The 26,261-nt window shown below is 47.3% G+C and overlaps 1 long non-coding RNA gene across 3 annotated transcripts in view; it reads right to left on the reverse strand.

Annotated features, from left to right (window-relative positions):
- Window positions 1–1,582: 1,582 nt before the first annotated feature.
- Window positions 1,583–26,261, reverse strand: part of LOC128693746 (uncharacterized) — a 105,387-nt gene continuing 80,708 nt past the window's right edge. For all 3 annotated transcript variants that reach the window (XR_008407765.2, XR_008407766.2, XR_008407767.2), the window contains one exon: window positions 1,583–5,270. This is a non-coding gene — a long non-coding RNA (uncharacterized lncRNA). The remainder of the gene's footprint in view (window positions 5,271–26,261) is intronic.

Genomic DNA, 26,261 nt, shown 5'->3' on the forward strand with positions numbered 1-26,261 from the left:
GCACGCTGAAGAACCCCGACATTTCCAACACACCTACTGGTTATCTTCGAAGTGCTTCGAGTATTCTCCTTGTATTGTTTCCTCGCTGTGTTCTCCGACGCCAACTCTTGGTCTCACGTGAAAGTAACAGGAGATGAGTTTGACTATTAACAAAGTCTGGTAAGAGAGGGAGGCTGAGGGAGCCGAGATAATAGAGTATCAGGAGTGGTGGGATTGCCAATGTGTGGGGAGGAGGAGGCGGACTCGTTCGCCTTGACCATATGTGACAAAATTGAAATCGAAGCAAATTGTCAACCGCATATACATTGCTTTTTGCTTCCTGTTGCCGTACCATGATTGCGCGACCGCGAGTCTTTACATGGAGGTTGATATTATCTTCGTTCACATCAACACCCGTGTCAGGAGACACTCTTGCTGTCTCCTGACGAATAAGACCACAACACTCTGTGTTCACTTTTGTTGAAACGACCTCGTGAGTGTCAATAACCGCAAGGAAAAAACAAGAATAGTGACGTGTAAGATAAATGTTATTATTACTGTTTCCTTGGAGATGCGCAAAACCCACCGGGGTCATACAGCGCCATGAATTTGATACAGTATAAAACATCGATAAAAATTTGAAATAAGACACATGTGCAGTATTGATTCATTTTACTGAGGAAAACGTTTTGCCACGAATAGCCAAGAAGAAGCCATTGGCCGTGAAACGTTTCCTCATTAAAATTTCCTATTACTGCACACGTCTTATTATTTATTAGTATTATTATTCTTAATCGCAAAATAATAACTCAGGAAAGAGACGAATCGCAAACCAGATTCATCTGTAGAAAACCTGTCTTTGTTTATGTGGCCCATGCTAACCTTCCTAGTGTATAGAAATATACTCACACCAAGTTGGAAAAATCTTATTAGGCCAGCAGAACGTAGTGGTTAGAGCACTGGCTTACCAGTTTTGTGTCTGGAGGGCCATGGGTTAGATTAATGTCCATTTCATGATTATTATTATTATTATTATTATTATTATTATTATTATTATTATTATTATTATTATTTTATTAAAATATATAATAAATATAAAAGTAATACAAAATAGCAGTAGAATTAGCAATAATAACGTACAAACGAAATAGTTAATAAAATCTAACCTCTTTGTACAGTCGCTCTAATGAAGCTTATATGCACTATTGTGAAGATGCACTTACAGCCTAATGGGAAGGTTAGGTTTATGGGGGAGGGATGGGGAGAGAGGACGATAAAGGGTAGAAAGGGTCGAGGAGGTGGTGCTCTTCCGAAATGGGGATAGAGAGGGAGGGGTAGCCTATGCCTGGTTGTTGGAGCTGAAGCCTTTATCGAAGGGGAAGAGGTGATAAATTAGAGAGTAGGGAAGGGAGAGGAGAGTGAGAAATATGTAGGTAGGTTGTGAGCGGGGTGTGATGGGAAGAGTGAGGGTATGCATCCTAAGGAGGGGTATGTGTAAATTACTAATTTCAGGCTTTTTGGATATATTCTGTTACATTTAAACCAACAAAAGTCGTACAGATCCGCTTAGTTTCCATACACTGGATAATCTTTAAAAAGAAACTCAGTCTGTTGGAAATTTATTCATGTAAAATGCAATGCACTCATCCCTCTCTCGCCTTCTTCTCTTCTGTTACTTTGTCGTGTAACTCTAAAAGATTTGTGATACAAGATTTCTCATCTCTAAATCCTTGCTGGCTGTTTTTGAAATCATTTCTCTTATTACCTTACATAGTATGACTATCACTGGGAATAGTTTGTAGTTTAGCACTTTCTCTCTGACTCCTTAGTTATTGAGACTACAATAGCTGTCTTTACAGATATCTAACAATTGTTCCGCAAACATTGATTTTTTTAGCTAGTGAGTCAGACAGGGCTTCTGCACCCTCTCGCAGACCCTATGGTGATACCTCAGGTCCTGTTGCCTTTGTATCCCGTTCAAATCAAAAGCTCTTTATTTGCATAGCTTTCTCCCTGTTGTAAGATTTTTACCCGTTGGTGTATCCTTTCTCTGTGATCCTCTGTTGCTGTCACTGTTTACATTAAGAAAAACTCTCTCAATTGTTTGCTCACCGCCTCCCGACTTCCTTGTCACTTTTTGCCAGCTCTTCTTTCTTCCTTTTACAGTATTATTACTTGGTATTTTACTATTGTTTTTACTTCCGAAGTGACTTGTTAGATCGTTTTGATTCAGAATGAGATTTTTTGCTGCTCTCATAAACTGTTGCTCACTCTTCCACTTTTGTCTGTATATTTCTGGTTCTTCTGCTTACTTTTTTTTCTGCCCTTCATTTTATAAAGTTCATCCATACTCTTGAGCTTTTATCTTTGTTTCTGTGCATTTTCCAACCACGGGTTCTTTGTTCTTACTGTTTCCTCTTCTGAATATGAAGTTCTCCTGTCACTTGACACTTTTCGGCTTGGTGCTCCATCTTATTCTTTGACTTTTCTTCTGGTTCCCTTTCCCATTGCACTGCTTTCACGAATTTTTTCATTCCTTCCAGCTTTCACTTCTGAAACCTATTTTCTCCCACCTCCATCTGTTTTTTCTTTCCTCAATCTTCATTTCCACAACACATCGAAATTCAGCATTGTATGGTCTCGAAAAGTCTATTTCATCTATTTCAGATACACTTAGGGTAAATACTAGATCCAGCCTTGCTGGTTCATCCCCTTCTTTCTCTCTCTCTAGTGCCGAGCCTTTGACATTCAGACACAGTTTTCCATCACCTTTCACATTTCTGGTGGCCAGTGTGGTTCCCAGTTCTTCCAGCCTCTTTTTTTTTCAGTTGAGGTCTCCTATGATTACTCACATTGTTTCGGACATATGAGTGTTTTTTGTTTCTTCAGCTATGATATCATCCATTCCTTTGTTGACTGAGCATTCTTGTCTTGATATCCTACTATTTGGTGGTGAGTTGTAGATCACTGCTACTACTGTTCCGGGCCTCAGTCTTGATTGTTCCCATTACTGTCATTTAACTAGTTTCTGGTTATCATTTCATCTCTTAAAAACTCCATTAGTTTCTGATGAGCGCCTCTCTTCCCCATCCAACTGTTTCCTCTTTCTTTCCTCGTTGATTAATATCCAGCTGGCGATAAAGCATCTATTTTGATTTCAGTTTTGTCTCTATGATAGTTTGAGATATGGCGCTGCTTCTGTTGTATGTTCCGTCAAGTCATCATCACTCTTGCTTGTTAATCCATCTGCATTTATGTACCATACTATGATAGTTTATTATTCGTTGGTATGCATTGTGGAAGCATTCTGCTGCTTGATCATTGGCAAGGAGGGGAGAGGTGAGGCTTGATCTGGTGAGTGCAATGTAATATTGTGGATGGAACAGGCTTATAGTCGTAGATAATTGGGAGAAAGAGGAAAGGGTGTGGGGTTATTATTGGGGAAGGTGGGGGTTGAGCCTTGAGTCTGGCCTACTATAAGATGGGCAAGATTTCTGGAGGGTGGCTGTTCCCAACACTTGCCATCCACCCCTGTGCTTCATTTCCCTGTGTGTGTGTGTGTGTGTGTATGTGTGTCTGTGTGTGTGGATGGTTACACATGAACGTCAGGGCATATGGAAACATGGGCGTTTATGGATTGTGTGGGAACACGGGCGTGCGGGAGTTATGGGCGTGCGGTTGTTATGGGCGTGTGGGCGTGGCTGCTGCCATAATGACCGCTGTCCATCCCAGCCCCCCGAGGCCCAGCCCTCGTGACGTCAGTGGACACGCTCTCTCATTGGACACACTAACAAGACCAATCAATATGGCTGCCAGCCACTCCGATTCCCTTTTTTTTTTATATTCTGATCTGATGAGAGGCGAGGCGCCCTACCCACGCCATTGCCCCTGTGTTGCCATCATTACTGTTGTTCCATTACGCTGTGGTGCTGTTGCTACCGTTGCTCCGTTACTGTATTGGTGTTGTTGCTGCTCTATTATTGTTACTGTTGATCCAATACGTAGTGTTGCCACTGTCACTGTTGCACCAGCAGCACCACTGTTGCTACCGTTGCTCCGTTAAGCTGTAGTGGCGTTGTTGCTACTGTTTTTTCTTACTGTTGTTCCATTACGAAGTGTTGCCATCGTCACTGTTGCTCCGTCAGGTTGTGCCATTGTTGCTACAGTTGATCCATTAAACTGTAGTTGCGCTGTTACTGTTATTTCATCTTGACTGTTGGTATATTACGTAGCGCTGCCATCGCTACTGTTGCTCTGTTGTGTTGCTCTTGCTACCGGTGCTCCGTTAAGCTGTAGTAGCGCTGTTCCTCTTGTTCCACTAAGCTGTGGTGGCGCTGTTACTGTCATCCACGAACGTTGTGCTGGTGTGGATCCGTCAAACTGTGTTGCCACGAAGACCAACATACTAGCCACTGTTGTCTCTGAGGTCCAGGAAACTACCGCCTTTTCCATCGCCTCATTCACCATTTCCATCATTACATTCACCATTTCCATCATTACATTCACCATTTCCATCATTACATTCACCATTTCCATCATTACATTCACCATTTCCATCATTACATTCACCATTTCCATCATCACATTCACCATTTCCATCATTACATTCACCATTTCCATCATCACATTCACTATTTCCATCATCACATTCACTATTTCCAACACACCATTTCCATCACACCATTTCCATCACACCATTTCCAACACACCATTTCCATCACACCATTTCCATCACACCATTTCCAACACACCATTTCCAACACACCATTTCCATCACACCATTTCCATCACACCATTTCCAACACACCATTTCCAACACACCATTTCCAACACACCATTTCCAACACACCATTTCCATCACACCATTTCCAACACACCATTTCCAACACACCATTTCCAACACACCATTTCCAACACACCATTTCCATCACACCATTTCCATCACACCATTTCCATCACACCATTTCCATCACACCATTTCCATCACACCATTTCCATCACACCATTTCCATCACACCATTTCCATCACACCATTTCCATCACACCATTTCCAGCACACCATTTCCATCACACCATTTCCATCACACCATTTCCATCACACCATTTCCAGCACACCATTTCCATCACACCATTTCCAACACACCATTTCCATCACACCATTTCCATCACACCATTTCCATCACACCATTTCCATCACACCATTTCCATCACACCATTTCCATCACACCATTTCCATCACACCATTTCCATCACACCATTTCCAACACACCATTTCCATCGCCTCTGGCTCCCTGTCATGGAGAGTAAAAAAGAAATACGTTAAGATACAGTTTAATAAGACAGTTTAAAAATAGTTTAAAAAGATATCTTAATCTTATAGCTTCATAAAATGTATTTTTTTGTGAATATTCTTATTTTATTACTCAGTATTATTGTTAATATTGTTATTACTACTACTACTACTATTCCCCATCCAACTGTTTCCTCTCTTTCCTGTAATCATCCAGCTGCTAGCACTCTTTTGTTTCAGTTTTTGTTATGATAGTTGTATGCGCTGTTCTGTTGTATGTCGTCATCTCTACTCTTGCTTAATCCATCTGCTTTGACCATCCTGATGTCTATTCGTTGGTATGCATTGTGAACATTCTGCTCTTGATTGGCAGGAGGAGGTGGCCTGATCTGTGATGCAATGTAATATTGTGGCATGGAACGCTGTCTAGTATTGGGAAAGAGGAAGGGTCTGGGGTTATTATTGGAAGGTGGGTCTGACCTTGACTCCTACTATAAGGCTAAGATTTCTGAGCTGGCTGTTCCAACATGCCATCCACCTGTGCTTCATTTCCTGTGTATGTATGGTGTACTGTGTGTCTGTTGGCATGGTTACACATGAACGTCAGGCATAGCGAAACATGGGCGCTTTATGGATTGTTGGAACACGGGCTGCGCGATATGGGCTGCGTTGTTATGGGCGTGGCGTGGCTGCTCCATATACCGCTGTCATCCAGCCTCCAGCCAGCCTCTGACGTCAGTGCACGCTCTATGACACCAACAAGCCAATCATATGGCTGCCAGCCACTCCGATCCTCTTTATTCCTGATCTGATGAGGGCGCGCCTACCTCTGCCTTGCCCTGTTTGCCATCATCTACTGTTCCATACGCTGTGCTTGCTACCTTGCTCCGTTACTGATTGTGCTTGTGCGCCATTATGTATACTGCTGATCAATACGATCTGCTCCTGTCACTGTTGCACCACTCACCACTGTCACGTTGCTCCTTAGCTGGTGGCGTTGTGCTACGTTTCTTCTTGTTCCATTACGAATGCTGCCATCGTCACTGTTGCTCCTCGTCTGCACTGTTCTCAGTGTCCATAAACTAGTTGCGCTGTTACGTTATTCATCTGACTGTTGGTATTACGTAGCCCCATCGCTACTTGCTCTGTGTTCTTGCTACCTGCTCCGTTAGCTGTATAGCCTGTTCCTGCTTCACTAAGCTGTGTGCGCTGTACTTATCCACACTTGTCTGGTGGATCCTCAAACTGTTTGCCACGAAACCAACATACTGCTACTGTTTCTCTGAGTCCAGAACTACTGCCTTTTCATCGCATCACCTTTCCATCTTCATTCTTTCTCTCCATTCACTTTCCATCACCATTCCATCACTTTCATCACACCATTTCCACACACATTTCCATCACACCATTTCACTCCATTTCACACCATTTCCCATCCTCTTTCCATCCACATTTCCACACCCATTCCACCATTTCAACACCATTCCCAACTTTCCATCACCATTTCATACACTTTCAACCCTTTCAACACATTTCTACACATTTCTAACCACCTTTCATCACTCTTTCAACACCATTTCATCCACTTCCATACTCTCATCTATTTCCATCACATCCATTACTCCTCATTCATCTCAGTTTCCATCACTCATTCCATCCTTTCCATCGTCTGGCTCCGTCATGAGCTAAAATACTCAGATCAGTTTAATAAGCAGTTTAAAAATGTTTACAAATACTAATCTTATGCTTCATAAATGTATTTCTTGAATACTTCTTTTTATTACTCATTTTGATTGCTTTACTTACTACTATCTTCTACTCTACTCTACTATTACTCTCACTACTACTACTACTATCTCTCATCACTACTCCTTACTTTCTACACCATCACTCAGACTAATCACCCTCTCTATCCCAGCTACACAGTGACTAACTACTACTACCAGCTACTACTATTGACCCACTACTCCCTCCTACTACTCTACATGACCACTACTCTATCACCACTACTCATACTATACCACTACTCTGTACCTCCACTACTTCACTACTACCACTATCACCCCACTTCATACTATTACCACTACTCTCTGCCACTACTACCCCAACTACTAAGGAGTGTAAGTCAGTTTAAAAACTGAGGTAAGCTGTTAATTCGTAAAAGTATGGTGAAAGACGTGAATTTGCTAAGCAGTGGCTATGATGGGAATCTTGTGCTAAAACTCTGCCTAGTGAATCACAGTATATAAAACCTACCCTACTACCACTACTACTACTACTACCACTACTATTACTACTACCACTACTATTACTACTACCACTACTACTACTACTACCACTACTACTACTACTACCACTACTACTACTACTACTACCACTACTACTACTACTACCAGCCGATTGTCTCACCATGAGAGGTAAAGGTACAAATTTGAACGCTTTCTATTTTTCCTCCACTACGTCGTTGCCAGACGGAATGTGGAGTGTTTTTTCCTAATTGGTTTTATACTAATTTCATTATTTGGACAATGTAACCTAATTCAACATAACTTAAAATAATTTAACCTAAAGCAAAACATCATAGCCTAACCTTAAACCACGATTTGGAAAACAAATCGTTTCAAAATGAGAATGGGTTCGTCACTGCCCTTTCTACACCCATGACTCCTGTCCTGGTCAACCAGATGGACTAAGAACTCCAAGGGCTATTTCGGGTTTAGTCCTTGTAATGGGATGTAAATGGTTTAGAAAACCAACAAGTTAAAAAATGGGACATTTGAGCAACATTTCGATCTTCACTGAGACGTTTCGCCAGCCAGTGGCTTCTTCAGTATTGTTTTGGACTGCAGAAACGTTTCCTCAATAAAGAGTCCCAAGTGTTGCAACAGCGTCTCTTTACTCAACTTTTACAATAATAAAGTCGATAGGCTTTAAACCCATTTAACGATTAGACATCTTTGTGTCAGCAAATTATTGAAATAAAATGTGTTTTGAGTTTGGTTATTTTAGGTAAATTTACAATATTAAAATGATTTTCCAGTAAAATAGTTAGATTTTTTGGCCTAAAATAGAAAAATATCTTTTTGGTAGCAAAACCAAATTAGAGTTTAATTAGGTTTGGTTATTCCTATCTGGAGGGTGTCCGGGGAGGAGGGGGCAAAGCTCCCGGTGGCTACTAAAATTTTTTCTCCCTGTGGGTAGAAAACGTGTCTCCACTACACTATCAATCTATTACCATCACAAAATGCATAACCCGACGTATTTCGAGCAGCTGAAGTAAATGTCGACGAATTAAGCATATGGAAGAGGAAATCTCACAGAAGGCAAAAACCACGAGGAATAGTAGTCTGAATACCCTGAGCACTGGCCGTGGTTCAGGCATTCTGCTGAGGAAGACCTCAGTCAGAGGTCGGGTTTGTATCCTGTGCAATTTTCCCTCCCAACGATCTGTGTTCATTACTCTTTCTTGCACAAACAAATTATTGCTATTATTATTATTGTCATTATTATTGTTATTACTATTATTATTATTAATTTAATACCAGTGTTGCAGAGACAAACAAGTGTGCGAATGAGCTGACCAACACACCCAGGACAGCCCTGGTGAGCAGACTGTGACCCTTGTTTACCAACTCTTGCATATTAGCTTCAATTCGATATTTTCTAACTGCTTATTTAATTGCTTCATAAGGAGCTGAATTTTGTTTGTGCTAACAGCCTCGAAGGACAGAGAGAGAGAGAGAGAGAGAGAATAAAGAAGGTGAGAGGGGGTGGTCCACCACCACCAAGCAACTAGAGGCAGCTCGAGAGTGAGGGAGGGAGAGAACTGAGTGGGAGAGGGAGTCTATCGCTCATCATCTAAATCCTGTGTTGTCCCCTTCCCTTCCTCTTTCTTTCTCTCTCTCTCTCTCTTTCTCTCTCTCTCTCTCTCTCTCTCTCTCTCTCTCTCTCTCTCTCTTTCTCTCTTTCTCTCTCTCTTTCAGCGTAAAGCCGATCATCGTCATTATTTCTGAGGTTGGTGTGTTTGGCCAGACACGGTTAAGGGGAGGAAAGGGGGTGTGGGAGGGGTCAGGTACCTGGGGTGGGGCTTTAATGTGGAAGGGGAGGGTGATGGGAGCGGTCAGAGGGGAAAGGCGCTAGGTCGGATGCTGAGGGGAGAGAGAGAGTGAGAGGATGAGAAGAGATGAGGGATGATGCAAGGGTAGGAGGGGGGAGGGGTTTAAAGGAGATTGAGGGGATGGGGGTAGGGGAGTGGGAGGGTTATCTGGATAATGTAGTGGGTAGAGGGGAGGGGAGTGTATCGAGGTGTGGGTGATAAAGGGGGTGTGAAAGGTGGGGGTGATGAAAGGTGTGTGAGAGGTGGATAACACGTAGTGATGGATGAAGCACCATCGTTTGGCTGGACAGTGAAGTGTGGTGGGGGTGGTTAGTGGGGAGGGGAGGAGGGACTTTGGGAAGAAGGGGGAGTGGGGGAGCGAACAGCATACAGGGCGACGGAGAGGCGTGGGAGGGGAATAAAACAAGACACCGATCTGACGTAAACTTTCTGTAACAAACGCATTTTCTTAGTTTATCAGGTTTAAAGGCGAACAACTACTGTCTATAGTTACAACCTTAATTTTTACAGGGGTGGACCGATTAGCCAGCGGAAGGCCTCGGATGGTTGGTTATTATCTATGTTCCCTCATCTTGGTCCTTATCGTTAAATTTCTTTGTTTATTCGCCGAGAAATATTGCATGTCGTAACCGTCTTTTCAGTTTTTCCAGCTTTATGAGACGTGCACCAGTACACGTATATTTTCTTAATGAGTTTTAACAACAAATTACATTAAACAGGTGATATCACAATATGCAAAACAACCATTGTGAAAGAATAGTGAAAAATCACGAAAGCGCTTGGAAGTTCACAATTTTTTCACAGTAGTTGTTTTGCATACTGTGATATCACTTGTTTAATGTGATATTTTTTTTAACACAGGGTTTGACAAGGTTACGCTAAGGATCCTTAGCTTTATTGACAAGCTAAGAGATGTTACCTACATCAGCTCATTTGAATGCATTTTTATTGTTATGAGACATACAAGTAAGGAACATGAAGTTGGAGCCATCTGTGGGCCAGCATTTTCATTTGATCAACTGACTTCATCTCGTTGACATCATAATGCTGTACGAATGTGTTCGACTCGAGTCATCCTGGGGATAAAGGATCTCAGATGATGTTATGTTCTGGAGAAGGTTACAGCCAGAGTGACGTTGCTGTTCGTTGCTTTACTATATGTTGGTTTCATGCTGATGGTGCGTACTTGAGGGCTGATTATATGTGTTGTGAAGAACAGGTTTTAAAAAGCCTAATTTCCCAGTGACTGGTGCTCCCTTGCATCAGTCACTGGTGCTCCCTTGCATCAGTCACTGGTGCTCCCTTGCATCAGTCACTGGTGCTCCCTTGCATCAGTGACTGGTGCTCCCTTGCATCAGTGACTGATGCTCCCTTGCATCAGTCGCTGGTGCTCCCTTGCATCAGTGACTGGTGCTCCCTTGCATCAGTGACTGGTGCTCCCTTGCATCAGTCACTGGTGCTCCCTTGCATCAGTCACTGGTGCTCCCTTGCATCAGTCACTGATGCTCCCTTGGTGCTGGTGCTCCCTTGCATCAGTGACTGGTGCTCCCTTGCATCAGTCACTGGTGCTCCCTTGCATCAGTCACTGGTGCTCCCTTGCATCAGTCACTGGTGCTCCCTTGCATCAGTGACTGGTGCTCCCTTGCATCAGTGACTGGTGCTCCCTTGCATCAGTCACTGGTGCTCCCCTGCATCAGTCACTGGTGCTCCCTTGCATCAGTCATTGGTGCTCCCTTGTATCAGTGACTGGTGCTCCCTTGCATCAGTCACTGGTGCTCCCCTGCATCAGTCACTGGTGCTCCCTTGCATCAGTCACTGGTGCTCCCTTGCATCAGTCACTGGTGCTCCCTTGCATCAGTCACTGGTGCTCCCCTGCATCAGTCACTGGTGCTCCCCTGCATCAGTCACTGGTGCTCCCCTGCATCAGTCACTGGTGCTCCCCTGCATCAGTCACTGGTGCTCCCTTGCATCAATCACTGGTGCTCCCTTGCATCAATCACTGGTGCTCCCTTGCATCAGTCACTGGTGCTCCCTTGCATCAGTCACTGGTGCTCCCTTGCATCAGTCACTGGTGCTCCCTTGCATCAGTCATTGGTGCTCCCCTGCATCAGTCACTGGTGCTCCCCTGCATTAGTCACTGGTGCTCCCTTGCATCAATCAGTGGTGCTCCCTTGCATCAATCAGTGGTGCTCCCTTGCATCAATCACTGGTGCTCCCCTGCATCAGTCATTGGTGCTCCCTTGCATCAGTCACTGGTACTCCCTTGCATCAGTCACTGGTGCTCCCTTGCATCAGTCACTGGTACTCCCTTGCATCAGTCACTGGTGTTCCCTTGCATCAGTCACTGGTGCTCCCTTGCATCAATCACTGGTGCTCCCTTGCATCAGTCACTGGTGCTCCCTTGCATCAGTCACTGGTGCTCCCTTGCATCAGTCACTGGTGCTCCCCTGCATCAGTCACTGGTGCTCCCCTGCATCAATCACTGGTGCTCCCCTGCATCAATCACTTGTGCTCCCTTGCATCAGTCACTGGTACTCCCTTGCATCAGTCACTGGTGCTCCCTTGCATCAGTCACTGGTACTCCCTTGCATCAGTCACTGGTGCTCCCTTGCATCAGTCACTGGTGCTCCCCTGCATCAGTCACTGGTGCTCCCTTGCATCAGTCACTGGTGCTCCCTTGCATCAGTCACTGGTGCTCCCTTGCATCAGTCACTGGTGCTCCCTTGCATCAGTCACTGGTGCTCCCCTGCATCAATCACTGGTGCTCCCCTGCATCAGTCACTGGTGCTCCCCTGCATCAGTCACTGCTGCTCCCCTGCATCAATCACTGCTGCTCCCCTGCATCAATCACTGGTGCTCCCCTGCATCAATCACTGGTGCTCCCCTGCATCAATCACTGGTGCTCCCCTGCATCAATCACTGGTGCTCCCCTGCATCAATCACTGGTGCTCCCTGCATCAATCACTGGTGCTCCCCTGCATCAATCACTGGTGTTCCCCTGCATCAATCACTGGTGCTCCCCTGCATCAATCACTGGTGTTCCCCTGCATCAATCACTGGTGTTCCCCTGCATCAATCACTGGTGCTCCCCTACATCAGTCACTGGTGCTCCCCTGCATCAGTCACTGCTGCTCCCCTGCATCAATCACTGGTGCTCCCCTGCATCAATCACTGGTGCTCCCCTGCATCAATCACTGGTGCTCCCCTGCATCAATCACTGGTGCTCCCCTGCATCAATCACTGGTGCTCCCCTGCATCAATCACTGGTGCTCCCCTGCATCAATCACTGGTGTTCCCCTGCATCAATCACTAGTGCTCCCCTGCATCAATCACTGGTGCTCCCCTGCATCAATCACTGGTGCTCCCCTGCATCAATCACTGGTGTTCCCCTGCATCACTCACTGGTGTTCCCCTGCATCAATCACTAGTGCTCCCCTGCATCAATCACTGGTGTTCCCCTGCATCAATCACTGGTGCTCCCCTGCATCAATCACTGGTGCTCCCTTGCATCAGTCACTGGTGCTCCCCTGCATCAATCACTGGTGCTCCCCTGCATCAATCACTGGTGCTCCCCTGCATCAATCACTGGTGCTCCCCTGCATCAATCACTGGTGCTCCCCTGCATCAATCACTGGTGCTCCCTTGCATCAGTCACTGGTGCTCCCCTGCATCAATCACTGGTGCTCCCCTGCATCAATCACTGGTGCTCCCCTGCATCAATCACTGGTGTTCCCCTGCATCAATCACTGGTGCTCCCCTGCATCAATCACTGGTGTTCCCCTGCATCAATCACTGGTGTTCCCCTGCATCAATCACTAGTGCTCCCCTGCATCAATCACTGGTGCTCCTCTGCATCAATCACTGGTGCTCCCCTGCATCAATCACTGGTGTTCCCCTGCATCAATCTCTGGTGTTCCCCTGCATCAATCACTGGTGTTCCCCTGCATCAATCTCTGGTGTTCCCCTGCATCAATCACTGGTGTTCCCCTGCATCAATCACTTGTGCTCCCCTGCATCAATCACTGGTGCTCCCCTGCATCAATCACTGGTGCTCCCCTGCATCAATCACTGGTGCTCCCTTGCATCAGTCACTGGTGCTCCCCTGCATCAATCACTGGTGCTCCCCTGCATCAATCACTGGTGCTCCCCTGCATCAATCACTGGTGCTCCCCTGCATCAATCACTGGTGCTCCCCTGCATCAATCACTGGTGCTCCCCTGCATCAATCACTGGTGCTCCCTTGCATCAGTCACTGGTGCTCCCTTGCATCAGTCACTGGTGCTCCCCTGCATCAGTCACTGGTGCTCCCCTGCATCAATCACTGGTGCTCCCCTGCATCAATCACTGGTGCTCCCCTGCATCAATCACTGGTGCTCCCCTGCATCAATCACTGGTGCTCCCCTGCATCAATCACTGGTGCTCCCCTGCATCAATCACTGGTGCTCCCCTGCATCAATCACTGGTGCTCCCCTGCATCAATCACTGGTGCTCCCCTGCATCAGTCACTGGTGCTCCCCTGCATCAATCACTGGTGCTCCCCTGCATCAATCACTGGTGCTCCCCTGCATCAATCACTGGTGCTCCCCTGCATCAATCACTGGTGTTCCCCTGCATCAATCACTGGTGCTCCCCTACATCAGTCACTGGTGCTCCCCTGCATCAGTCACTGGTGCTCCCTTGCATCAGTCACTGGTGCTCCCCTGCATCAGTCACTGGTGCTCCCCTGCATCAATCACTGGTGCTCCCCTGCATCAATCACTGGTGCTCCCCTGCATCAATCACTGGTGCTCCCCTGCATCAATCACTGGTGCTCCCCTGCATCAATCACTGGTGCTCCCCTGCATCAATCACTGGTGCTCCCCTGCATCAATCACTGGTGCTCCCCTGCATCAATCACTGGTGCTCCCCTGCATCAGTCACTGGTGCTCCCCTGCATCAATCACTGGTGCTCCCCTGCATCAATCACTGGTGCTCCCCTGCATCAATCACTGGTGCTCCCCTGCATCAATCACTGGTGCTCCCCTGCATCAATCACTGGTGCTCCCCTGCATCAGCAGACAGATTGGGCGAGATGTTTACATTCAGGTCATTTCACTCGTCTCTTTATTAATTCATACTTTTTTTGCCCCCTCCTCACACCATTCCTGATTATTATTATAATCAAAGGGGAAGCGCTAAACCCGTAGGATTATACAGCGCCCGGGGGGGGATGTGGAAGGCATTCAGGCTTAATTCGGGGAACTGGAGCACAGTTCCAATTCCCTAAATCAAGAGCCCCTCACCAACATCAAGGAACCTTCCATGAGGGGACACCATTCCTGAAAAACGTGTGAATTTTAACGTTGCCTGGACTCACTACACTAAAATTCATGTTATAGTTGTGTTCATTTTTTGTTATTGTGGTAAAACATCCGTTTTTTTTCATGGATTACTATAACCTAACCTAACCTAAATTAAACTAACAGATAAATCTATCCTAAAATAAAACAAAAATGTTATGTCTATGCCCCAGAATATTCTACTTGTGGTTATATCCCTCTTGTTCTTCGTTCCAACAATGATGTGTCTCTGTTTTTCTCCCTGAGTATCTTGTAAGTGGTGATTAAGTCTCCTCTTGATCTCCAGTCGTCTAGTAATGGAAGATCTAGCTCTCTCAACCTGTCTTTGAATCCCAGCCCTCACAGTAAATCTGTTTATGCTCGAGATGATAGTTCCATGGTGGGGCCGAGTACCCCAGTACTGTCTTTACCTAAGTCGCGTTTAGTGAACTGAATGATTCCTTGTTCAGATTACTCATAACTATTTCTATATTTGACAATTTTCTATATGCTGACGATGCTATTATGTGGACCTCAGACGCGCAATTTGCTGTTATGTCCACCTCTACATCTTTTTCTCTTTCCAATACTAAATCGCTTCCCTTCTAGGTGGTAGTCAGGCTTCCGGAACCCCCGTTTCCTTCCTGCCCTCATACACACACAAGGAACAGAGCGACGGAACTGCCTTACTCAGCAGTTTAGGGTTGTTGAATGTCTAACACGAGCAGAGTTGGGGACGTAGGGGCTAGTGGCCCCTTCGGTTATATCCAAGGATATTTAGTAAAAAAAATCTCGCTGGTCTAACCTTTTTCATAAATAAGCTTATATTATTGTTGGTAGCCTTTGAACCATTTTACTACATAATATTTGAAACTCTATTTAAAGCAAAATAGACCGTCTTTCTTGTCATATATAGGGAAAAATATACTTTTTATACCGAGGAATGGTTGGCATTTACACGTAATTTGTTTCTGTATGGCTAAGCTTAATGGCCAGAGCGCGAGTCGGTAACATACGTGAGGAGAAGGCAGAAATAATAAGTGTGGATGTCCTTGTACTTGTTAGTATTAGCGTGCGTGGTGTGTCACTGGCGTGACTACTTAAACACGTGGATGTTGTCATAAGTATTGTAAGGGTGGAGTGTATGTTGTACATACTACCTTCACTCGCCATTTTATTTTTGATGTTTGACGATACTCTCATTGCTCTGGGGAAAGGTCTCTCAGCTCAGGATGAGAGATTTCAACATTGTATGATCCCCATCCTGCTTGATGGAACCTGTCAGGGGGAACATAGCTTTTGTTTCCACTGTGTAATTATCATATTAAAAGAGTTGAAGCATACTGTTTATGCTTCAAATTATGCTAAATTAAAGCAATATATTATTTGTGATGGATATGACTAAGATGAAAAGGTTGTAGTGGAGTTGCGGCTGGAAGGGTGGTGATGTTCGGAAAGCGAGATTGGTGGTGGTGAGGTTGGTGGTGGTGAAGTTGGTGGTGGTGAGGTTGGTGGGGGTTTGGATGAGGGACGGGAGTAAGAGGGAAAGTGTGGTTGGCAAGGAGGAAAGGTTAGTGGATTAGGGGAAGCGATATAGGGGAAAGAAGGGGAAGATTGCAGCGGAGGAGGAGAGGTTGGTGGGGCAGGAGGAAGGGTGGTGGGGGTAATGGGTGTGCGTCAGGATAGTGGGGGTTCATCAGTCACGAAGTATCATAACCCCGACACTTCTTTCATACATCATCCCCCACTCCCCTTACCTACCATCACCCAGCCTCCCATACCCCACACCTCTCCCTCGCCTACCCCACTACCCTCCCACCACCACTCCATCCCTCCCTCTTCCACTTTACACCTTCCATCCTCCAGTCTTGAAACAGACACTTTCCTTCCTCAAAACGAGTCCCCACCTGACTCAATCACTCTTTCATGCCCTAAACATTACCCCCTGCCATGATCACCACCCCCTGCCCTGATCACCACCTCCTGCCCTGATCACCACCCCCAGCCATGATCACCACCCCCTGCCCTGATCACCACCTCCTGCCCTGATCACCATCCCCCTGCTCTGATCACCATCCCCCTGTCATGATCACCACCCCCTGTCCCTGATCACCACCCCCTTTTCCCTGATCACAATTCCCTTGCCCTGACCGCCATCCCCTTACCTTGATCACCATACCCCTGCCCTCATCACCATCCCCCTGCCATGATCACCATTCCACTACCCTGATCACCATCCCCCTGTCATGATCACCATCCCCCTGCCCTGAAGACCACCTCCTGCCCTGATCACCACCCCCTGCCCTGATCACCATCCCCCTGCCCTGATCACCACCCCCTGCCCTGATCACCACCCCCTGCCCTGATCACCACCCCCTGCCCTGATCACCATCCCCCTGCTCTGATCACCATCCCCCTGTCATGATCACCACCCCCTGCCATGATCACCACCCCCTGCCCTGATCACCACCCCCTGCCCTGATCACCATCCCCCTGCCATGATCACCACCCCCTGCCCTGATCACCACCCCCTGCCCTGATCACCATCCCCCTGCTCTGATCACCATCCCCCTGCTCTGATCACCATCCCCCTGCTCTGATCACCATCCCCCTGTCATGATCACTGTCCCCCTGCCCTGATCACCACCCCTTTTCCCTGATCACCATTCCCTTGCCCTGATCGCCATCCCCTTACCTTGATCACCATACCCCTGCCCTCATCACCATCCCCCTGCCATGATCACCACCCCCTGCCCTGATCACCATCCCCCTGCCCTGATCACCACCCCCTGCCCTGATCACCATACCCCTGCCCTGATCACCACCCCCTACCCTGATCACCACCCACTGCCCTGATCACCACCCTCTGCCCTGATAACCACCCCCTGCCCTGATCACCATCCCCCTACCCTGATCACCACCCCCTGCTCTGATCACCATCCCCCTGCCCTGATCACCACCCCCTGCCCTGATCACCACCCCCTACCCTGATCACCACCCACTGCCCTGATCACCCCCTGCCCTGATCCCCCCCTGCCCTGATCACCACCCCCTGCCCTGATCACCACCCCCTGCCCTGATCACCACCCCCTGCCCTGATCACCACCCCCTGCCCTGATCACCACCCCCTGCCCTGATCACCACCCCCTGCCCTGATCACCACCCCCTGCCCTGAACACCACCCCCTGCCCTGATCACCACCCCCAGCCCTGAACACCACCCCCTGCCCTGATCACCACCCCCTGCCCTGATCACCACCCCCTGCCCAGATCACCACCCCCTGCCCTGATCACCACCCCCTGCCCTGAACACCACCCCCTGCCCTGATCACCACCCCCTGCCCTGATCACCACCCCCTGCCCTGATGCCCTGATCACCACCCCCTGCCCTGATCACCACCCCCTGCCCTGATCACCATCCCCCTGCCCTGATCACCACCCCCTGCCCTGATCACCACCCCCTGCCCTGATCACCACCCCCTGCCCTGATCACCACCCCCTGCCCTGATCACCACCCCCTGCCCTGATCACCACCCCCTGCCCTGATCACCACCCCCTGCCCTGATCACCACCCCCTGCCCTGATCACCCCCCCCTGCCCTGATCACCCCCCCTGCCCTGATCACCACCCCCCCTGCCCTGATCACCACCCCCTGCCCTGATCACCACCCCCTGCCCTGATCACCACCCCCTGCCCTGATCACCACCCCCTGCCCTGATCACCACCCCCTGCCCTGATGCCCTGACCACCCCCCCTGCCCTGATCGCCACCCCATGCCCCCACCCCCTGCCCTGATCACCACCCCCTGCCCTGATCACCACCCCCTGCCCTGACCACCACCCCCTGCCCTGACCACCACCCCCTGCCCTGATCGCCACCCCCTGCCCTGATCACCACCCCCTGCTCTGATCACCACCCCCCTGTCATGATCACCACCCCCTGTCATGATCACCACCCCCTGCCATGATCACCACCCCCTGCCATGATCACCACCCCCTGCCCTGATCACCACCCCCTGCCCTGATCACCACCCCCTGCCCTGATCACCACCCCCTGCCCTGATCACCACCCCCTGCCCTGATCACCACCCCCTGCCCTGATCACCATCCCCTGCCCTGATCACCACCCCCTGCCCTGATCACCACCCCCTGCCCTGATCACCACCCCCTGCCCTGATCACCACCCCCTGCCCTGATCACCACCCCCTGCCCTGATCACCACCCCCTGCCCTGATCACCACCCCCTGCCCGGAACACCACCCCCCCTGCCCTGATCACCACCCCCTGCCCTGAACACCACCCCCAGCCCCGAACACCATCCCCCTACCCTGATCACCGCCCCCTGCCCTGATCACCACCCCCTGCCCTGATCACCACCCCCTGCCCTGATCACCACCCCCTACCCTGATCACCACCCCCTGCCCTGATCACCATCCCCCTGCATTGATCACCACCCCCTGCCCTGATCACCACCCCCTGCCCTGATCACCACCCCCTGCCCTGATCACCACCCCCTCCCCTGATCATCACCCCCTGCCCTGAACACCACCCCCTGCCCTGATCACCACCCCCTACCCTGATCACCACCCCCTGCCCTGATCACCACCCCCTGCCCTGATCATCACCCCCTGCCCTGATCATCACCCCCTGCCCTGATCACCACCCCCTGCCCTGATCACCACCCCCTGCCCTGATCACCACCCCCTGCCCTGATCATCACCCCCTACCCTGATCACCACCCCCTGCCCTGATCACCATCTCCCCTTTATTTCTAACTATCACATAACAAGCAGCAGCTCACTGCTGATGTATCTCCTAAGACAAGCAGCGTTGTTTACCAGGAGGGTGTTTAGGGGGTCAACGCCCCCGCGGGCCGGTCCTCACCAGGCCTCCTGTGACCAGTTTTAAATTTTTTCTTTACACTTGAAACCTAATCAGAATTCCTTGGCTATCTGGTCAAGCAGGCTGTTGTTGCCAGCGACATGGCTAAATTATAGTGATATAAAACGATAAAACTCGTAAGGGAGGGAAGGAGGTGAGAGGAAAAGTGTAATGAATAACGTCGGTAAGCAAAAACTACACAGGATCTTGGGATCTAGTCTTGCTATCCCACATTCTGCCAAGATTGATGTGTTCGGGATAGTATAGCAGAAGGCTCTCTCCTCACCCTTCACTGCCTCTTCTACTCGGAGAGATAATGGTGGAGATAAGAAGTATACTGCCGAAATAAAAAAAAAACTTGTAAGGGTATGGAAGGAAGAAAATATAAGAAGGGATAGAAAAGAGTAGTAAAAGTAATGTGAGAGGAAGAGAAGGAAGAGATGAAATGATTAAAAAAACATTAAAAGTAGAAATGAAAAGCAATAGAAGGTGGTAGGAATAGGGAATTAAGATGGAAAGTTGAAAAAGTATATGTGATGAAACTCCCCAACATCCCTCCCCAACATCCCTCCCCCACATCCCTCCCAAACAACCCTCCCCAATATCCCTCCCCAACATCCCTCCCTATCCCCCCCAACATCCCTCCCCAAATCCCTCCCAAACCCCTCCCCAACATCCCTCCCCAACATCCCTCCCAAACAACCCTCCCAAACAACCCTCCCTCCCCAACATCCCTCCCCAACATCCCTCCCAAACAACCCTCCCCAATATCCCTCCCCAACATCCCTCCCCAACATCCCTCCCAAACAACCCTCCCCAATATCCCTCCCCAACATCCCTCCCAAACAACCCTCCCCAATATCCCTCCCAAACATCCCTCCCCAACATCCCTCCCCAACATCCCTCCCCAACATCCCTCCCCAACAACCCTCCCCAACATCCCTCCCAAACAACCCTCCCAAACATCCCTCCCAAACAACCCTCCCCAACCCTCCCCAACATCCCTCCCCATCATCCCTCCCAAACAACCCTCCCCAACATCCCTCCTCAACATTCCTCCCCAACAACCCTCCCCAACAACCCTCCCCAACAACCCACCCTCCCTCCCAAACATCCCTCCCCAACATCCCTCCCCAACATCCCTCCCAAACAACCCTCCCCAACATCCCTCCCCAGCATCCCTTCCCAACATCCCTCCCCAACATCCCTCCCCAAAATCCCTCCCCAACATCCCTCCCCCAAATCCCTCCCCAACATCCCTCCCCCAACCCTCCCCAACAACCCTCCCCATCAACCCTCCCCAACAACTCTCCCCAACAACCCTCCCCAACAACCCTCTCCAACAGCCCTCCCCAACCCTCCCCAACAACCCTCCCCAACAACCCTCCCCAACATCCCTCCCCAACATCCCTCCCCAACAACCCTCCCCAACAACCCTCCCCAACAACCCTCCCCAACAACCTTCCCCAACATCCCTCCCCCAACATCCCTCCCCAGCAACCCTCCCCAACAACCCTCCCCAACAACCTTCCCCAACATCCCTCCCCAACACCTGCCCACAAAAAAACCTACACTAGTCCCTTCTCCCTCATTTCTATATTTACGCCTCCCTATCTCCTCTCTTTCCACCCTCTTCACCCCAACACCCCCTACCCACCCACTCTTACCCCCCCATCACCCCCGATCTGCCACTCCCCCATTCACCCTCGCTGGACCAAACTCAAACCGACATCCCTGCACATGACTTTAATTTCATTGGAGATCGAGTCTGTGTCCCTTCTCCATATTTTATGCGACTCAATGTCACTTTTTATTAGCTAAATTCGGTATCGGGTTGAGGGGGAATAGGAGGGGGGTCATTGCGTGTAGGGGATGCTGGAGGGGGAGGGGGGAACATTAAAGTCCACTTTCCCAGAGTAGTGTTCAATACCCTTTCTACCAGAGCTACTGACCAAACAAGGACATTTAGCTAGCGCACCTGTGATATAATTTGCCACTTTTTTTGACGAGGGGTTTTCTACCTTCTCAGCCCGGCCTGAGGCCAGACTTCCTTGATAATTGCCTGTCCCATCAGGCTGTTACTGTTATCGGCGCGTTGGCCCACGTAGCCATCATAGTCCTCGTTGCTCTGATACTTAGAGAAGATAGTAGTTAAGTTTCTTCTTGAAAACGTCTCCCTTTATTCCGGTTATATTTTTGACGTACTTGTAACAGGTTGAAGAGTTTTTGCCTTCGAATATTAGATTTTATGATAGTGTGCCTAGCCCCTCAAGTATCTTCCGTGTATTATTAGGTATGTCTCTTCGTTCCAGAGAGTAAATTCGCAGTACTGTGAGGCGATCCCCGTAGTTTAGTAGGTGTACTCATTGTATGCAGCCAGCTCTGATATCTCGTTTTCCTTGAGAGCATGAAATAATAATCTAGACGTGAGAGTACAGTTGATTTGAATTTCATCCTTGGCAAAAAATATCTTGTTTCGATCGTTTTCATTACCCACCCTCTCATTTTTTTCTGGCATTTGCTACATTTGCGATATTGTGCTCTTTGAATGGTATGTCATCCTACACCCTTATTTCAAATTCTTAGAGGTGGTCCTCCTGTGATTTGCATCCAGTGTTCGGTCGAATACCTCATTTTTTCCCTATCTAAACAATAAGAATGTGTCCCTATTGAAATTACCTTATTTTTAATTGCCCACTAGTAGGCTTTGTAGATATCTAAGTATAATTTGGTACCCCCGACGGAGTATCTTTAGTTGATCCACAGACTATTTCCTATTTTCTTTAAGGTTCTCGTTTATACCTTGAGAACGCCTCTTCTGATTGTCTTCAATTCTTCAACGCTAGTGTACTGTAAGTAGGGAAACTATTGGCATGTGATGGTGACCTCTGGTCATTTTGATATAGTGCATCCCTGATTTTGATTTCCAGGCTTTAACTCGAATTATTTTAAGATGTTCATAAGAATTTTCTTGTTTCTGACAAGTATGAAGACACAACCACAACGTTTCGTTCTGAGTAGACTTGATAAACGGTTACACAGAGCGAAGCATCGACCCATTAAAAGCTTGTTCTGTGTTTATTGTCATCATTCTTACGGCATTTATAATAAACTAAAATTTATCTCCAGACTAGCAAAGATCTGAGCCTTTTTTTTTCTCCTTCATTGGAAATTAAAGAAGAGCGACTTTCAATCATAAAAACAGGTGAAATGAGTTTGGTGTAGTAAAACCTATTTCTTATTCCACCTGAAGCCTCATAATGACTCCACGTGAAAATTGGTTCTAATTTGATAGAGGGAGCAACACCGTGCTTAAACAAAATCAATCATTGATTCGCTAGGATATACAAACGTCGAAAATTTTAACGTTGATATCAGGAATCTCTCTCTCGTGTTATCGCCCGTAAACGAAACGCCAGAAGAAATAAAGAACTCCGGAAACCGCTGTATGTAATCCCGTTTCCGGGGATATATAAAATCTGCGATTTTATCACTATTCACAAGAAAAATAAATGTTACATTGTTCATAAATAAAATATTATAGCTATCGTCTGCCTGTCCAGCCCTCGCCTTCTTTCCAGAAAAAAAGTTCAAGACTATCCATCATAGAGAATGCTCAATTAAGTCAGCACTACTGCGACCCACCCTTCAGTGTGTGTGTGTGTGTGTGTGTGTGTGTGTGTGTGTGTGTGTGTGTGTGTGTGTGTGTGTGTGTGAGAGAGTTTGTGTGTGAGACTGCAGATAATGATGCAAGGCATTCCCCTAAGTTTCTACCTCTAGCTACGTAAACCCCAATTTTAGTACCTCCTTCCCCGAGAATCTTCACCATTCACCACGAAGATTTGAGGTTTCCTTCCCCCCCCCCTTTCCTCCCTCTTCCCCAAGAGTTTCCATCCGGTCCACAACATATAACAGGCATTTTTCAATGTCCTACACTGTCCTAGGTGATTCAGAAGTATTCTTAGGCAACCGCACCACCGTCTCAGTTCAGTCCAGAACATAACCTAACTTCACAGGTCACCCCAGAGCCTAATCTAACATACATAAAATAACATAACGTAACATAAAAAATAATCTAACTTAATTGAACATAATCTAACCTGAGCTAACCTTGATGTTTCCACTACCGGGATGATCTCAGAAAGCTCCTTTTGATATGACAAATATAGTCCCAGATCTCAGAATCCTTCCCACAGCGCGTTTCTTCTCCTCCCTTCTTTTCCTCCCTTCTTCTCCTCCCTTTTCCTCCCCCTTTTTTTCCTCCCTTCTCCTCATCCATCTTCACCATCGTTGCTCCATCAATGGGATGCTTTACTACGGAGGGAGACAGTCTCGAGCTTATCACATCCTGACCACCAGAGAAGAATTCAGTTTTCAAGGAGGATGAAGAGGAGGATAGGGAGGGGAAAAGGGAGAGGGATGAGGTAGGGGGAGAAGAAGGAAGTCCGCTTGGCCGACGGCCCGTCTGAGGGAAACATTTGTTTTACCCTCTCTCAGGGTGGTCCACCAAGGGGAGGAGAGGGATAGGGAGACAGGTAAGAAGTGAAGGAGGGAGGGAAAGTGAGAGAGGAGGAAGAGAGGGAGAAGTAAAGTGGAAGAGGAAGAGGGAGAGAGATAGATCTGTCATTTCAGCAGAGCTTTCAATACAGGAGGGATGTGGGTGGCCTTACTGTTATGAACAAGGACAACATTGTCGAAGTGCCACACTAGGCTCCACATCAATGACAGCGAGAAACAAGCTTCTATACCACAAGTCGGGCAGAAAGCAGCAACTTCACTCTGGCTGTACCCTTCTCCAGAACATCACTTCATCTAAGGTCATTTATCCCCAAGATGACTCGAGTATGGAACACATTCGTACAGCATTATGATGTCAGCAAGATAGTCAGTTGATCAGATGAAAACGCTGGCCCACAGATGGCTCCAACTTCATCCTGTTCCCTACTTGTATGTCTCATAACAATAAAATGCTTTCGAATAAGCTAATGTAGGTAACAGCTCTTAGCTTGTCAATAAAGTTAGGAATCCTTTACTTGAAGAAAGGTGAGAAAAATGTAGAGAGAGAAAGAGAGAGAGAGTATAATGGGATGAAAGAGCAGAAGTTAGAGAAAAAAACGGAATAAGAAAAATAAATAGGGAGAGGATCGTGAAGAGTAATGGAAGAAATGGAGAGAGAAAAGTAGAGAAGGATAGAAAAATAAGGAGTGAAGGGAGAGTAAGATGCAAAAAGTAGAAGCGAAGAATGAAAAATTAGCAATTGGCATAAACTAGGGGTAAGGCATAGCAACGAGGATTAACTAGGAGATGGTGAGGGGATGAAAAAAATATATAATAGGAAAGAAGATAGAAGAAGGGAGATATAAGGAGTTAAAGATCATAAAACAACATGGACAGATGTAAACCCAGAGTAATATTTATTTGTAAATATTGATGATGATGATAATAATAATAATAATTATCATTATTATAATTATTATTATTATTATTATTATTATTATTATTTCTCTAATTACAGTGCGCCAGCGTTTAAAACTTGAAGCTGATCAGAATACGTGTTTTTAAGTTATAAACGAAAGCACATATGCAGCAGTTGGGTATCTTTATTGTTGAAACGTTTCGCCTACACATTAGGCTTCTTCAGTCAAATACAGAGGCAGCAGATGTAGTGGCGGAATAACTATGATATAATCAGTCTATCGGCCATGGTGAAAAAGTATTTGAGGTGGTCAGTCCCTCAGCCTGTAGAAAAGTTCGGCTCCATGGTCTGGAACGTCCCAGACCATAGAACTGAACGAGAACCTTACTGAAGAAGAGATCCGGCCACCACTTACAGATGCCCTATCCGGGGGACTCAATGACGAGCCGTGTATAAGTTATACGCATTTATGGGGAAATTTATTCATTGAATAATTAATTTACAATACTGAAGGGACGAACTAATATTTCTGTTTTTATTCGTTTTTTTTTTTTTGTTGTTGAATTTTTTTTTATTTGTTGATTATAATTCTATTTTTGTAATTTTACTGAAAAGTGACTCCGCAATGTTGACGGTTATTGCTGTTATTCCGTTGTTCTTATAAACGTAGTTTATGCTGTTTATTGCTAACTCTTATTAATATCGTCGCTTCTATTATTTTATTAGTGGTATATACACTGAGTGGTGTGCACCTTTCAGGATATATATACTGAAAGTTTTATCTAGTTCTTATTTTAGTAGTAAAAGTGGCCTTAACTGGTGGTGAACAGGTTACATACAGCCTTAAAGACCCTACTCCAAGCTGCGAGCACACATCACTCCGGGGACTTCCTCCAAACAGTTCCCATTTCAGCAACGGGAACGCGCCTCGACCCTAAGACCTTCCGTATTGCAGTGGCTTTGCACCTTGCTGCCCAAATTCACATGAAATATACGTGTATTTGCGGCGATGTGCATGCCGACCAATGTGGTCTACATGGTCTTAACTGTTCCAAAACCAAGGGCTGGCATGCAAGACACAATGAGGTCAATCCAGCTACAGCTGGATGCCCAGCCAAGAGGGAGTCTCGATCACTAGGAGCCAACAATACCCACAACCCAGCAAACCACCCCGAAGGGATCTCCTTCTACCCTTGGAAGAATGGCAAGCTCTTAGCATGGGACTATACCTGTGTGTCCACACTGGCTGACACCTATATCTA

Source organism: Cherax quadricarinatus, chromosome 34 (assembly GCF_038502225.1).
Source record: "Cherax quadricarinatus isolate ZL_2023a chromosome 34, ASM3850222v1, whole genome shotgun sequence".
Classification (NCBI taxonomy): domain Eukaryota; kingdom Metazoa; phylum Arthropoda; class Malacostraca; order Decapoda; family Parastacidae; genus Cherax; species Cherax quadricarinatus.